General features: G+C 44.2%; 1 long non-coding RNA gene and 1 pseudogene across 1 annotated transcript; one reads left to right on the top strand and one right to left on the bottom strand.

The window, feature by feature from the left end:
• Window positions 1-1,782: 1,782 nt before the first annotated feature.
• On the bottom strand, window positions 1,783-3,227 carry LOC140622582 (elongation factor 1-gamma-like; annotated as a pseudogene).
• Window positions 3,228-3,745: 518 nt separating this feature from the next.
• Window positions 3,746-5,361, top strand: LOC140622656 (uncharacterized). The gene is made up of 2 exons (XR_012022348.1): window positions 3,746-3,880; window positions 4,702-5,361. It is a non-coding gene; the product is annotated as an uncharacterized lncRNA (long non-coding RNA).
• Window positions 5,362-16,404: the final 11,043 nt, after the last annotated feature.

The raw sequence follows: 16,404 nt of genomic DNA, 5'->3' as shown, positions 1-16,404 counted from the left end.
GCCTCGGGGCGCTCGTGCCCTCTGGCGGCCGCGGGGGCTCACCTCGGCCCCAACCCCCGCCCTCCCCGCCCCCGCCGGGGGCTTCCCCGAACCCGCGACGCCTGGCAGCCCGCGACGGGGCCGTGGGGCCGGGAGGCTGCGTGACCCGGAGGCGGCTTCTTTCCAGCCTAGTGTCTTCTCGGCGGGCGCCCTTGGATGTCTCCGGCCTCCTCCTCCGGCTCCAGCTCCGAACCGTGTCGGGACAGTCGTGAAGCGCCAGCGCCGGGCGCCAGGCGGTGCGGGGATCCGAGAAGCCGGAGCGGGGAGCCCAGTCCCGAAGATGACGCCGCGCCCGGCCGCACGAGAAGGCCGCGGCGGGTGGAGGAAGCCCGGGGTTCGCCCGCTGCTCTCGGGCTCCCCGGCGGGGGGCGGCGGGGGCGGGGGCGGGGGCGGGCCTCGGGGGCGGGGGCGGGGGCGCTCGCGCGGCGGCACAGCAGCAGCCTCCCGGCCGATGCTGGTCTCCTTCGGCTACCCCAGGTCCCCTCCCTCCCGGCCTCCTCGTGCGCGCGCTGCGTTCCGACCCGTGTTCCTGACAGCATCCGCATTCTCAGGGAAAGAGCGGGATATCCTAGTCAGAATTTATGTATTTCTTAAACTCTTAGAAAAGATTCAGGGGCTCACTTACCTATTAAAAAACTTAAAAATCGGGATCCCTGGGTGGCGCAGCGGTTTGGCGCCTGCCTTTGGCTCAGGGCGCGATCCTGGAGATCCGGGATCGAGTCCCACGTCGGGCTCCCGGTGCATGGAGCCTGCTTCTCCCTCCGCCTGTGTCTCTGCCTCTCTCTCTCTCTCTCTGTGACTATCATAAATAAATAAAAATTAAAAAAAAACTTAAAAATCATTTCCAGCTTTATTGAGAAATTACTGACATTACGTGTAAGTTGAAGGTGTCCAATATGATGATTAGGTACGTGTATACCTTCTATCTCCTTTCTAAGGGAGAGCAGGTTTCTATAAATCTTGGGTTTCCCCAGGTAGTTAAAATATTTTTATGATTTTTTTCTTCAATTAAGGCAAGTCGTTAAATGCAGGGTTACACATGATTTGCTTTTTATGCATTTAATATTTTATTTATTTACTTTTTTAAAATTTTTATTTATTTATGATAGTCACAGAGAGAGGGAGAGAGAGGCAGAGACACAGGCAGAGGGAGAAGCAGGCTCCACGCACTGGGAGCCTGACGTGGGATTCGATCCCGGGTCTCCAGGATCGCGCCCTGGGCCAAAGGCAGGCGCTAAACCGCTGCGCCACCCAGGGATCCCCTGCATTTAATATTTTAACATGAATTATCTATAACCGTACCAGGAAGAGTTATTAAGCATAGGACTCAAACCCATAGAGTAATAATAATTATATGTAAATTGCTATGTAATTAAATGAAGCATGACCACATATGATCAATGATGTACAAAGAAAGTTCTGATACTAATTTCTGATTCTATGGCATTGATGAAAATCCTTAGGCAATGCATCTGGTGCAGGTATCTGCTCTTTTATCATTGTCTTCTTCACCTTCTATGTCTTTTGCAATGTTCTTGCTCCTTGACACTTTCTGATGTGATGTCACTTCCTTGTTTCAGGTTTCTTGTCACTGGTTGCAGACCCAACTCAGTGTCTGTGACAGTTTTTAACACTTTAAATAAACCTTCATTAACTTTTTGCAAACATGTCCTGCAAATGTGCATGCTATTAGCTGCTCATTGCCTGGGTAGTTTCTTTGTCTTTGCACCTCTGCTCTCCATCTTTTTCTTTTTTTCTTTTTTTTTTTTTTTTCAATGTTCAGTTTCCTTTAATGACCCCCATCTCCCTGAAGGGCAGGTACAGGCAGCTAGGCGATGATGACAAGAGATGTTTACTTGAAGATCTTGCCCTGATTGAAGGTTTTGCCCACATGCTGGAAGGCCCCCTCCCAGGAAAAGTACTCTCGAACCAGCGTCTGGTTCTCCTCACTGCCAGGATCCAGTTTCCGCCACGTATAGGACTCGTAGTCCACCTGCCAATCTGGACTCAGCGGAAAGGCAAGCTCCTGGCCTCGGAAGACCCAGACTCCAGAAATGGAGCTGCTGTTGTTGGTTCCAAAGAGGATGACACTGGCAAAGGCATTCTTCCTCAGCTTGTCCAACTGTTGGAACATTCCAGTGATGAGGTTACAACTCATAAAGGTCTGAGTGAGCTCCTCAGGGAAGCAGTACTCAGCATACCACAGGGACCAGCCATCCTTATCGAAGTGCTCCCAGAAATACGGCAGTGCCACAGTGAGAGTGTCCTCATTGGAGTACTTGCGCTTAAATTCGTCCAACACAAAGGTACTCTTGGGCGGGTGAGCAAAGGGGTCTTTGGCCTTTGGCTCAGCAGCCAGTGCCTGCTCACATGCATCCATTTCCTCCTCAGGAGCAGGGGCAGCAGCCTTCTTCTCCTCTTTCCGCTCAGCCTGGGGCTTCTGCTTCTCTTCCCGAGAACCCTTCTCTTTCCGTGTCTTTTTTAGGTTGGCTCTCTGCAAACTTTTTAGCATCAAACTGGACCATCTTCTCACAGAGTTTCACCTCCCCCAAGACAGCCCAGAACTGGGGCTGGTTAATGCAGGTAAGGAACCAGCGGTTGGTATTGGGGAAGGCCTGGCGGAAAGAAGGCTCCAGGACCTGTTTATAGAGCCACAACAGGGTGCAGACAACTGTGATGTCAGCCAGTGTCACACGTTCGCCCACCAGAAAAGTCCTCGTCTTCAAATGAGTATCCAGGAGCCCCAGAATTCACCTCACTTCCTCCTTTGCATTCTCTGTGGCCTGCTTGTTGTGGTGCATGATGCCCAAGGTAGGAAGCACCCAGGTACTGGCTGGGGGCACTATGTCGCTATCAGCAAAGCTCACCCACTGCACCACCTGGGCTGCTGCCTCTGGAGTATTTCCCCGCAGCTCCTCATTGCTCACATAGTAGGCAATGGCATTGCTCTCAAACACACAGAATCCATCGTCACCCTCAAATGCTGGAACCTTGCCAGCAGGAAATTTACGGAGAAATTCAGGGGTGCGGTTGGTTTGGCCAAAGTGGAAGTGGGGTGGTGCGGAGAGCACGCGGACCTGAGCCCCGCTGTACTGAGCAGCAATGAGAGCCTTGAAGGCCCTCCAGTTTTCAGGATATGTGTACAGGGGCCCGGCCGCCGTGGTGATTCCGCAGAGAAAGCTCTCCATCTTTTTCTAACTTGGATGTGCTGGTACTGCCAGTGCTGGACTGATGGGATAGAGGTTCATTCATACTTTGTCTTTTTTATAAACTCTTTGGGATTTGTATTTTTTTTTTTTAGGTTTTATTTATTTATTCATAGACACACACACACACAGAGGCAGAGACACAGGCAGAGGGAGAAGCAGGCTCCATGCAGGGAGCCCAATGTGGGACTCGATCCCGGGTCCCCAGGATCACACCCCAGGCTGCAGGCAGCACCAAACCACTGCACCACCGGGGCTGCCCACTCTGGGATTTGTAGTGGACAAGTTGGTCCTTTCTCCCTGTTTCTCCTTAACAGAACCCTGATTCAGTTCAAGTACCTAGCTGCCTCACATGCCTGTTGAACTCAGGGGCAGTCAGTTTGGGTGAAATCTATCTGAGGTCATCCTTTTCTCTTGGTCAGTGGTTGGTTTGGAAAGGGTGTGCGACTCTGGACAGTGAGACATGAATGAATATCTGAGGAGCTTCTGGGAAGTTTCCATACTTTTCCTGAAAAATGCCTTACAAATTAACACTCTCTTTTTATCCTCTGGATATTTCTAGATGTGACACCTTTGACTATTGGAGCTATCTTGGAACTATCTGAAGATCAAGCATCACATTGGATCGCAGAGTGGTGAGAGGCAAAGAATCCGAATCCTTGATGACAGAATTGAGCCTCTGAGCAAACCTAATTGAAGTCTGAAGTACTTCTGGACAAAATAAATTTCTTTGTTCATTAGCCTAATTTAAGTCAGAGGTTCTGCTACATGCAAAAAAACCACTTTGGTTTTCTGTTGCCGTATAACACTTGCCTTAAAATTAGCAGCTTACGGGGCCTGGGTGGCTCAGCTGGTTAAGGGTCTGCCTTCAGCTTAGGTCGTGATACCCGGGTCCTGGGATTGAGCCCCACGTCAGGCTCCCTGCTTAGCGGAGAGTCTGCTTCTCCCTCTGCCTGTCTCTGCTCAGGTTCTTTCTCTCTCACTCATTCTCTTTCTCAAGTAAATAAATAAAATTTGAAAAAATACTAGCAGCTTATAACAGCCTCTATTTATTATCACTGTTTCTCCAGGTCAGAGGTCCAGCTTAGCTAGGTCCTCTGCTTGGGGTCTCACAAGGCTGAAGTTAAGGAGTTGCCAGGGCCATATTTTCTCTTTTGGAGGCTTGACTAGGGAAGGATCTGTTTCCAAGCCTCTTCGTTGTTGTCGGCAGAGTTCATTTCCTTGAGGCTGGAGAATTTATGATAGCTTGATTTTACTGCCAGCACCAGAGAGTCTAAACTCCAGCCTCTCTTAAAGGGCTCACCTGATTAGGTCAGACCCACCCAGGATATCACGTTTGATTAACTCAAAGTCAACTAATTAGGGACTACTACTACTAATACGGCTACATATATAATGTGAATTCTATCATTTATCCAGCTTGCAGATAATATTTGGCATTTATATTGATTTCTAGGCCCCTTGGAATTGCTCCATGCAGTAGTATACTTAGCATATTTGACCCTGAGGTGGGGACCTCATGCCAAAGAGCTTGTGTTCTCTCTCTGAAATGTCGGGGCACGTGCGAAGGCTGACATCTGCAAGCCAGGAAGAAAGCCCTTACTATAAACAGACTGTGATCTCAGACTTCCAACCTCCAAAGCTGTGAGAAAATAAATTTCTGTTTCTCCAGCCACCCATGGTATTTTGTCAGCTGAGACACTATCACTACGCCATCATTGTTTATGTCAAAGCTGTTTTAAATGTAGGAATACGGAGTTCTACGGAGGCTGGAGACACAAAGGATTCCCGAAGTAGTCTGGAATGATTCTGGACCTTTGCAAACTTTCTAAATGAATGGGAATTGCTCCTGAATCTCCTTGTGTCTGGGGGCAGTTGCACAAGTGAGAGGCCTTTGAGTTAAATTCCATGCAGATTGCAATGTTTATTAAAGTACAAGCAATAAAAGTGTTGAACTTGAAGCTTAGACAAATATTAAAACTCAAAACTAACCACAGCAATTGTTTAAAACTTGGATTCATAGGATATTTTTTTTTGGAGGAGTATTTGATCATTGACATTGTTCAGAATTGCTGATGCATAGTGATAATAAAATGCTGATTTCTAGCCCATTTAATTATTGCTTTTATGTTTTCTATGGACAACACACACTTTTATTGCCTTGCACCTGGGGCTGACCTCTTCATCAACCTGGCCGTGGGACCCTGCTGACTCCATGATCTCTTAGGTTCTTGTTTCATAGGTTGGAAACCACTGGTCTAGCTTGGGAGGCTGGGAAGATTTTGGGCTGACGTGTTTTACACACATTCATTGGGAGGCACCGGCCAGATCCAGGTCATTCATTGTCTAGTAGGCCTTTCAGAATGTGGATCTGGGGACACCTGGGTGGCTCAGGGGTTGAGCACCTGCCTTTGGCCCAGGGCGTGATCCCAGAGTTCTGGGATCGAGTCTTGCATCAGGCTTCCCCGCAAGGAGCCTGCTTCTCCCTCTGCCTGTGTCTCTGCTTCTCTCTCTGCATCTCTTATGAATAAATAAATAAAATCTTAAAAAAAAAAAAAAAAGAATGTGGATCTGGAGCTTGACGATGGAGATAAATATTTTGGAGAAGTCTGTGCATGTGGTAGGGAAATCAAAATTAGGAGTGTATTTCCCACATGCTTTTGAGATCAAATGCATTTGTTTGTTTCAGAGGTATCTTAAAGCAGGAGGGAATTCATGAATCTTGTCTGTTTCCAGTTTAATGAAATGATGTTTATTGAGCAACCCCTATGTACCAGACACCACACTAAGTGCTGGGAATATGTGCATATGCAAGGTGAGTTGGACACAGTCTCTGTTGTGGTCCTGGAACTTGAATTTCAGCTTCTTCATTCCATCTTATTCTTGAGCCAGGATTTATGTTGGACCATTTTACAAAATCTCAATCAGCAAGAAGCTCATTCTATACTAAGCCAGATTCTTGTTTTGGGAGCTAAGAAACTGGACTTCTCCTTGGTAGGGATAGCATAGTTTTTATGCCTTTATTCTAGATTCACCAAGGATGTCCTTAGGGGAATTAGAGATAAGGGGGTAAAAAAATCACAGTTAAACTTCAATATATTCAAAAATATTCAAGATAGATTTGAGATTGAAAAAAAAGGTTTTAAAAGGGGAGTTTACTGCTTAAGGGGACACATGAGCAAGGAAAGAGAAACAATTCCATCTCTGTGTCCCTGAGTGTACTATAGTGCTGAGTGCAACGTTTTCTGACATTTGAGTCTCGGATTTACAAAAAACACAAAAAACGAAAACTGAAACAACAGCACCACCACAATAGAGGATGTGAATCTCAGATGTCCCCTGTTCCTCTGCGAGGTCCTCAAGTCCAGGGACCTGGAATAAGGGCTCTTCATCACTGTACCCGAGTCACTGCTCCAAGGTCTGCGTTCCCTGTGGTCTTTATAGAATACTAGGCTCCTAAGCAAAAGAATGTCCTCGGTATTTATGAAGATATCACTATTGTCTGAGTTATTTCTTCCAGCGTTGGCATTAGATTTGCACTACTCTTTCCTGGGAATAATGGTATGAATTTGAGTTGTCAGATTGAGGTCAGTACAGAATAAAGTAAACAGCCTTGAACTCGCACAGCAACAGAGTTCATGGGACTTTGTTTGGGGCCCACAGCCACCCACCATGCCCACTTACCCCCTCTAATGTTGGCTATTCCACAGCCGTTCCTTCCAAAGGGTTCTGCTTCCTTCCTTTTTCCTTTCCCCTTAGAAATATCATTTAAGGTTTGATGAAAGATCCAAGAACAAGCCATGAAGTGTGGGAGAGAGCTAGGTCAGGGATTGCGTGAAGGTGGGGAGGAGTGGGTGGGGTGTGCAGAAAGGCCATGCAGAGCAGAGCTGGGGATCAGTGTGTTCCTGGGGCCCAGCACAGGGCCTGCCCGAAAGTAAGTGCCTTATCCTTGTTGGCTAAGTGCAAGTGACCTATAGTGCTTTTTCATGCCGTGTTTCACAAATTCTCTTGTTGGGTTCAGAATCAGAACACACAAGATGGTATAAACAAGACCAAAGAATTAAGATCAGGGAAAAGATACGTGAGAATAAACAAGATACTATATTCATTTCCTCTCGTTAGTTTTAAAATGGACTTTATCGAGGTCTATTTTACACTAATTTTTTCTCACCTTTTTTTTTTTTTTTTTTAAGATTTTATGTATTTATTCATGAGAAACAGAGACAGAGAGAGAGACAGGCAGAGGGAGAAGCAGGTTCCATGCAGGGAGCCCAATGTGGGACTCCATCCCTGGTCTCCAGGATCATGCCTTGGGCCAAAAGTGGCGCTAAACCGCTGAGCTACCCAGGCTGCCCTCTCACCTTTTTTTAAAATTTTTTTTTTAGAGATTTTATTCATTTATCACAGAGAGAGAGCGAGAGTGAGCAACCACACCAGCAGAGAGAGAGAGAGAGAGAGAGTGAACGAGCACACCAGCAGGGGGAACAGCAGACAGGGAGAGGGAGCAGCAGGCCCCCACTGAGCAGGGAGCCCCATGCGGGGCTCGACCCCAGGACCCCGGGATCACAGCCCCAGCCAAAGGCAGATGCTCAACCGCTGAATGCACAGGTTTTGGTGCAAAAGTCAATTTTCATTTCTCTGGGATCAATGCTTAGGAATTTGATGGTAATTGCACATTCAGCCCTATAAGAAACTGCCAGACTGCTGCATCCCCTTCCTATGGTCCCAGTGGCCTGCCAGAGATCCAGATGCCCACGTTCTCAATAGCATTTGGTGCTGTTACTACTTTAAAAAATTTTAGCCGTTTTAATAGGTGTGTGATTGTATCTCATGTTGGTCTTAATTTGCATTCCTATTATGGCTGGTGATGCTGAACATCTTTTTTTGGTCATAGGTTTTTAATCCTTCTTCACATACTTCTCCCTCTTAACCATGATACCGACTGAGACCACACATTAGCGTCCAGCCTTGAGTCCTAATTAATATCCTTTCTCCCCTTACTCTCTGTGGGAGGGTACTTACCTTTTGTAAAATCTCTGTGTGCGCCTGTGCGCTAGCATTGCCTGGGGTGAACACTAATAAGCCTGTTTATGACAAAGTATTTTTTGAATAGAAACCCGGTGTTTAGAGACATTGCCTACAGGTGACAAAAATGTTACAGTAAAGTTGTTAATTCACATTATGAATACCTCATCTCTAGAAATTTTTTACTCTAGTTGGATTTATTTATTTAAAGATTTTATTATGGGGCACCTGAGTAGCTCAGTTGGTTGAGCGTCTGCCTTTGGCTCAGGTCGTGATCCTGGGGTCCTGGGATTGAGCCCCATGTCTGGCTCCCTGCTCAGCAGAGAGTCTGCTTCTCCCTCTCCCTCTGCCTCTCCCCATGCTTGTGCTCTCTCTCAATAAATAAATAAAATCTTTAAAAATAATAATCATAATAAAATTTTTTTATTTTTTTAAAAGATTTTATTTATTTGAGAGAGACAGAGAGAGAATGCTCGCACACCTGCATGTGCAAAAAGTGAGGGGAGGGGAGAGGGAGAAGCAGATCCCCCCTTGAGCAGGGAGCTTGACTCAGGGCTGGATCCCAGGACCCTGGGATCATGATCTGAGCCAAAGCAGAGGCTTAACTGAGCCTCTTAAGATTTTATTTTTAAGTAATCTCCACATCCAGTGCCAGGCTTGAACTCAACCCCAAGACCAGGAGTCGCATCCTTGAGCGACTGAGCCAGCCAGGTGCTCCTATAACTGGATTTTAGAGTTTATTTTATATCTTGGGGCACCAATTAGCCTTACTCAGAAGCTTTGTGATGTGTACTCAGGAGTTAGGCCCTAGATTCAAACCAATAGAGATTTTAACTCCTGGTTTTGTCATTTCTGAACTTTGTAATCTTTTTTTTTATAATAAATTTATTTTTTATTGGTGTTCAATTTACCATCATACAGAATAACACCCAGTGCTCATCCCGTCAAGTGCCCCCCTCAGTGCCTGTCACCCAGTCACCCCCACCCCCCACCCATCACTGGAGGTTTAGAAACTTGATTAGATTTAGTTGAAACAACTTTGGTGAGAATGTATCATACTTAATGCTGTGTATTTGCTCCTGCATTGTCTAAGGGGACAATAATGCCCGGTTGTTCTACCACTAGTGAGGGTTAAGGTGGTGAACACCAGATGACTGCACCAAATGGTACATGTTTTCACCTTTAGTGATTACTAACTAATCTGTGGCTTTAGGTTATTTAGCTATTGCTGTATAACAAACCATCTCAAAACCAAGTGGCCTCGAATAATGATTTGTTTAGGGTTGCCTGAGGGTTGGCAATTTGAGTTTATTTATTTTAAAGATTTTATTTATTCATGAGAGAGAGAGAGAGAGAGAGAGAGCACACAAGCTAGTACACAAGGGGAGGCGAGCAGAGGGAGAGGGAGAAGCAGGCTTCCTGCCCAGCTGGGAGCCCAACATAGGGCTCGATCCCAGGACCCTGGGATCAGGACCTGAGCCAAAGGCAGATGCTAAACCAAACTGAGCTACCTAGGTGCCCCTTAAGTTGAGTACAGAGGTCATGGTCTAAACATCTAGGGTCAGCCGTGGATTGGCTAGGTGGCTTTGTTCCTGGATGTTGGCTCACTGCTGCTCGTGACACCTCGAATCTCCTTGCAGGCTAACATGGGCTTATTCTCATGACAATGGTAGGGTTCCAAGAGACTAAGAGGAGGTGAGTAAGGTCTAGATTAGGAACTGACACTGTCATGTCTTCCATGTTGCATAGGTCAAAACAAATCACTAGGCCAGTCAAGATTCATGGGGTAGCTCCATCCCTTGGTAGGGGAGCTACAAAGTCACATTACAAGGAGCATGGCTAGAGAGGGGAGAAGAATTGAGACCATTCTTCACAATTTGGCATAATAGGCACCATGTTTCCTACCAGTCTCTCCTGATGATTTTGGCATCCATTGATGGTTCCCACTTGAGTCAGTTTGACATTGTGGTGACAAAAGGGTAACTTCTTTTTCTTCTCTCTCTCTCTCTTTTTATTGAAGTATAGTTGAGATACAGTGCTACATAAAGGGTGATTTCTTAATTCAACCATTTTCTTATATTTTCTAGGTATCATTCATCTGTAAAAGGAGCCTTCCTCAACATCAAAAAAACAATTTCCAAGAAGACACATGAAGAGGTGTTCAGCATCATTAACATCAGGGAAATGCAAATTGCAATCACAATGAGCTATCACCTCACACCTGTCAAAATGCCTGGCATCAAAGAGACAAGAAATAACAAGTGTTGGTAGGGATGTGGAGAAAAAGGAACCCTTGTTGCCTGTTGGTGGGAATGTATATTGGTGCAGCCACTGTGGAAAACAGTATGGAGTTTCCTCAAAAAACTAAAAATAGGAATCCCATACAATCTAGTAATTCCACTACTGGGTATTTACCCAAAGAAAATGAAAACAATAATGGAAAAGGTATATGTTTACTGCAGCATTATTTACAATAGCCAAATATGGAAATAACCTAAGTGTCCATTGACAAATGAATGAATAAACAAAATATTGTGTATATATATATATATATATATATGTATACACACACACACGCACACACACACACCAACACCACACTGGAATATTATACAGCCATAGTAATGCGATTAGATTGTGCCTTTTGTGACATGATGGACCTAGAGAGCATTATGCTAAGTAAAATCAGACTGAGAAAGACAAATACCATGTGATTTCACCTACATGTGAAATCTAAAAACAAAACAAAACAAAAGAAATGAACAAGAAACAAAAAAATTAACAAAACCCTCCAAATCCCACACTCTTAAATACAGAGAACACGCTGGTGGTTGCTAGAGGGGAAGGTTTGGGGGGATGGTAAAAACAGGTGGAGGAGAGTGGGAGATACAGGTGATGCAATGGATAGGTTATGGGAATACAGAGCACAGCATAAGGAGTACAGTCAATGACATTAATAGCATTGTTTTGTAAGAGGTGGTGGCCACAGCATAATGTGTAAACTTTGCCAAATCACTCTGTTGTACACCCAAAACTAATGTGACATCGTGTCCACTATACTCAAGTAAAAAGATTTTAAAAGAGTAACTACAACACACACACAGAATCATGAAAAATCGGAATAAAAGATGTGCAGTCTACTTTCTAGAGGGACCGATTATTACAATTTTGTACGGATTGTCTCAAATACATAAACATACATGCAATACATGTATGCAACAAAAACGAGATCTTCCCTTATAGCACATTCAGATTTCAGGTATCTTTGAAATATCAGAGAAAATATCTTACACTAGAAAAAGACTACTATTTAGGAACACCTAGGTGGTTCAGTGGTTGAGCGTCTGCCTTCAGCTCAGGGTGTGATCCCGAGGATCCTGGGATCGAGTCCCACATCGGGCTCCTCACAGGGAGCCTGCTTCTCCCTCTGCCTGTGTCTCTGCCTCTCTCTGTGTGTCTCTCGTGAATAAATACTTAAAATCTTTATTAAATTTTATTTATTTATTTATTTATTTATTTATTTATTTATTTATTTTTTATTGGAGTTCGATTTGCCAACATATAGTATAACACCCAATGCTCATCCTGTCAAGTGCCCCCCTCAGCACCCATCACCCAGTCACCCATCCCCCTGCTCACCTCCCTTTCCACCACCCCTTGTACGTTTCCCAGAGTTAGGAGTTTCTCATGTTCTGTCACCTTCTCTGATATTTCCCACTCATTTTCTCTCCCTTCCCCTATAATCCCTTTCACTATTTTTTATATTCCCTGAATGAATGAAACCATGTAATGTTTGTCCTTCTCTGATTGACTTACTTCACTCAGCATGATACCCTACAGTTCCATCCACATCGAAGAAAATGGTGGGTATTTGTTGTTTCTAATGGCTGAATAATATTCCATTGTATGTGTAGACCACATCTTCTTTATCCATTCATCTTTCGATGGACACTGAGGCTCCTTCCACAGTTTGGCTATTGTGGACATTGCTGCTGTGAACATTGGGGTGCAGGTGTCTTGGTCTTTCACTGCATCTGTATCTTTGGGGTAAATCCCCAGCAGTGCAATTGCTGGGTCGTAGGGCAGGTCTATTTTTAACTCTTTAAGGAACCTCCACACAGTTTTCCAGAGTGGCTGCACCAGTTCACATTCCCACCAACAGTGCAAGAGGGTTCCCCTTTCTCCACATCCTCTCCAGCATTTGTTGTTTCCTATCTTGTTAATTGTCACCGTTGTCTTGTTAATTGTCACCGTTCTCACTGGTGTGAGGTGGTATCTCATTGTGGTTTTGTTTTACATTTCCCTGGTAGCAAGTGATGCAGAGCATTTTCTCATGTGCTTGTTTGGCCATGTCTGTGTCTTCCTCTGTGAAATTTCTGTTCATGTCTTTTGCCCATTTCATGATTGGATTGTTTGTTTCTTTGCTGTTGAGTTTAATAAGTTCTTTATAGATCTTGGATACTAGCCCTTTATCTGATGTGTCACTTGCAGATATCTTCTCCCATTCTGTAGGTTGTCTTTTAGTTTTGTTGACTGTATCCTTTGCTGTGCAGAAGCTTTTTATCTTGATTACGTCCCTATAGTTAATTTTTGCTCGTTTCCCTTGCCTTCATAGATAAATACATAAAATCTTTTAAAAAAAGACATAGGTAATGTAGATCCAGCATGACCACCACTTTCACATCTAACCAGCCAAGTCACACTTAAATCTTGTGACTGTCCTTCGATCACAGTATGTCGCCCTGAATTGGTTCCTGACCACTCACTCACAATTGGTTGGACCTGCTCACTCTCATCATCCCCATGTTCACCTCCTGCCACTCACTCTTTCTGCCTCAGTTATGCCAGATGTCTTTCAGTTCCTTGAACTCACTGCATTTGTCGTGCCTCCTGGATGCTGGAGGGATGCTAGTTCCATCTCCTGAATGCTGGGCCTCATCTGTCCTTGCCCTAGCCTGGCCTAGGTCTAACTATGTCTTGTTCATCCTCAGCTCAGCCCCTGTACTCACCCACTGCCTCCTCGGGGAGCCCTTCTCCGACTTGCAGGCTGCCTTATGGTCCTGCTTCATGTCCTGTAGTGCTAGAAATGAATTGAATGTCTCTACGCATTTTAGGCTGTAAGTACCAAGAGGACAGAGCCACTGTGTCTCCGTTGTCCATCACCGCATCTTCAGGGCTGGCGTAGCATTTGGTGCAATGTAGGTACTCAAGGAATTTTTGTTTAATGGGAAAAAAATGGAACAGCGTCCTGGAATACTGGAAACCTATCACAATCCTGTTCCTGACCATCCCCTCAGTCTCTTCCCAACCGTTTGGCACCTGAACACATTGCGGTGGACCCTGTTGATGTTCTGCCTACATCCCCTTGGAACTCTTAGTAAAACATTTCTTAATACTTTTTAGTGGCCAGCACCTTCAAGTGTCTTAGGAGGACTGTCTGTGGGTTATTACAACCCCTTCCTCTAGCCATTTTCAAGTACAACTGACAAATAGAAACCCCCTCTATTGAGGGTGTACAGTGTGATGATTTGATATATGGATACACTGTGACATGACTACCTGATTACCACGATTAAATTAATCAACATATCCACTATCTCACAAAGTTAGTTTAAAAAAAATTTCATTTTTGAGTGATCTCTACACCCCACGTGGGGCTTCAAGATCAAAAGCCGCATGCTCTACCTGCTGAACCAGCCAGATACCCCTTGCTTTTTTTTTTTTTTTTTGGTTGTAAGAACACTTAAGATCTACTTTGTTAGCGAATTTCAAGTATACAATTAACTATTACATCTTATATCCGGAACTTACTCATCTTATAAATTAAAATCATACCCTTTGACCAACATCTTCCCATGCTCCACCCCGCGCCGGCCCCCAAACCCTAGCAGCCGCTGCTCTATTTTCTGGTTCTCTGAATTCACCTTTTTTTAGATTTCATACGTAAGTGAAGTTATACAGCATCTGCCTTTCTGTATCTGGCTTGTCTCACTTAGTCTGACTTTGGATACACAGTCAAAGGAAATGCCACCAGCACTGGAGCTGCTTCACTCAGGCAAAGGCCAAGGGAATGCTCAGGCATTGACATTCCTTCAGGCCTGCGCTCCAGTCCTTAGCCACTGCAGAAGTATGAGCGCTCAACTCCCTTGGCTCTACTTGGGATAAACTTTAAACTCTGAGCTGTACTTCACATGCAATTGCCCCCATTCTTGGCTCTCTCTCCTCCCTGTTCAGTTTCCCCAACTCCCTTACTAGTTTCTCTTGGGAGCATTTTCTTTCTTTTTTTGCAGAAACTCAGGAAATACTGCTCCAGTGACTCATTTAAAAAAATTAACTTTTTAATTGAGAAATTGATGTATAACATTGGATTGGTTCTAGATGTACAACATAGTTATTATTTAATTGTATTTTTAAACAACTGAGGCATAATTGACATATAACATTATATTAGCTTCAGGTGTACAGCATAATGACTTGACATTTGTATATGTTGTGAAATGATCACCGCAATAAGCTTAGTTGACATTCATCAATGCACATAGTTACATGTTTTTCTTCTTGGGATGAGATCTACTTTTTTTTTCTTTTTTAAAAGATTTATTTATTTATTCAAGAGAGAGCCTGCATGCCAACGAAGGGGGAAGGGCAGGCTCCCCCCTGAGCACAGAGCCCAGTGCAGGGCTCACTCTCACGACCCTGGGATCATGACCTGAGCTGAAAACAAAGGTGGGATGCTCAACTGTCTGAGCCACCCAGGCACCCAGAAGCCTACTTAAAAAAAAAAATTATTAAAAATAAATAAATAAATAAATAAATAAATAAAATTATTTATTTATTTAGAGAGAGAGAGTGTGTGTGAGCAGGGGGAGGAGCAGAGGAAGAGAGGGAATTTTTTTAAAGAAAGGTTTTTATTTATTTGAGATAGAGAGCTAGAGAGAAAGAGATCATGAGCAGAGGGAGGGACAGAGGGTGAGGGAGAAGCAAGCTCTCTACTGAGCAGGGACCCCAATGCGGAGCTCCATCCCAGGACCCCAGGATCATGACCTGAGCTGAAGGCAGATGCTCAACCAACTGGGGCACCCAGGTGCTGAGAGACAATGAGAGAGAGAGAGGAGGGAGGGAGGGAGAGGAAAATTTTAAGCAGAATCCAAGCTAAGGATGGAGTCCCACAGAGGGCTTGATGCCCTGACCCTGAAAACAGGACCTGAGCCAAGATCAAGAGTCTGCAGCTTACCCAGCTGAGCTACGCAGGCACTCCTGGAGATCAACTTTTAAAAAAACATCTCTTTTAAGATCTACTTTCTTAGCAAGATTTGAATATACAATATTATATAGTAAATTGTACCTTGAAGTCTAATTTATTTATTTATTCATTCATTAATTTTTAAGTAGGCTCTAACCCCAACATGGAGTCCAATGTGGGGCTTGAACTCAGGAGATGGAGATGAAGACCTGAGCTGAAGTTAATAATTGGATGCTTAACCAACTGAGCCACCCAGGTGCCCTTCAAGTCTACTTTTAAGATCTATTCTTTAAGCAACATGCAAACATATGCTAAGGTACTGTAAACTACAGTCACTGTTGGTCACTACATACCCAGGACATATTTAGCTTGTAACTAGAATTTTGTACCTTTGGACCACCCTCACCCATTTTCCCACCCCCCTCACCTCTAGCAACCAGTTATATGTTCTCTGTATCAATGAGTCCTATTTTTTTTTTTAGATTCCGCATATAGATAAGATCATACAGTATTTATTTTTCTCTTTCTGACTTATTTCACTTAGAATGATGCCCTTGAGGTCCATCCATGTCATCACAAGTGGCAAGATTTCCTTCTTTTTAATAGCTGAATAATATCCTATTGTGTGTGTGTGTATCTACATATGTTACATTTTCTTTATCCATTCATCATCAGTGGACACAGGTTATTTCCATGGTTTGGATATTAGTAATACTGGATATAAGTAATGCTGGTTTGGATATAAGTAATGCTGCAATGAACATGAGGTGCGGATATCTTTATCAGATAGTGATTTTTTTTTCCTTCAGTTAAATACCTAGAAGTGGAATTGCTGGATCATATGATAATTCTATTTTTAAAAAGATTTATTTATTTGAGACAGAGAGCGAA

Source organism: Canis lupus, chromosome 32 (assembly GCF_048164855.1).
Source record: "Canis lupus baileyi chromosome 32, mCanLup2.hap1, whole genome shotgun sequence".
In the NCBI taxonomy this organism is placed as follows: Eukaryota; Metazoa; Chordata; class Mammalia; order Carnivora; family Canidae; genus Canis; species Canis lupus.
This window is presented reverse-complemented; position numbering and strand designations above follow the sequence as displayed.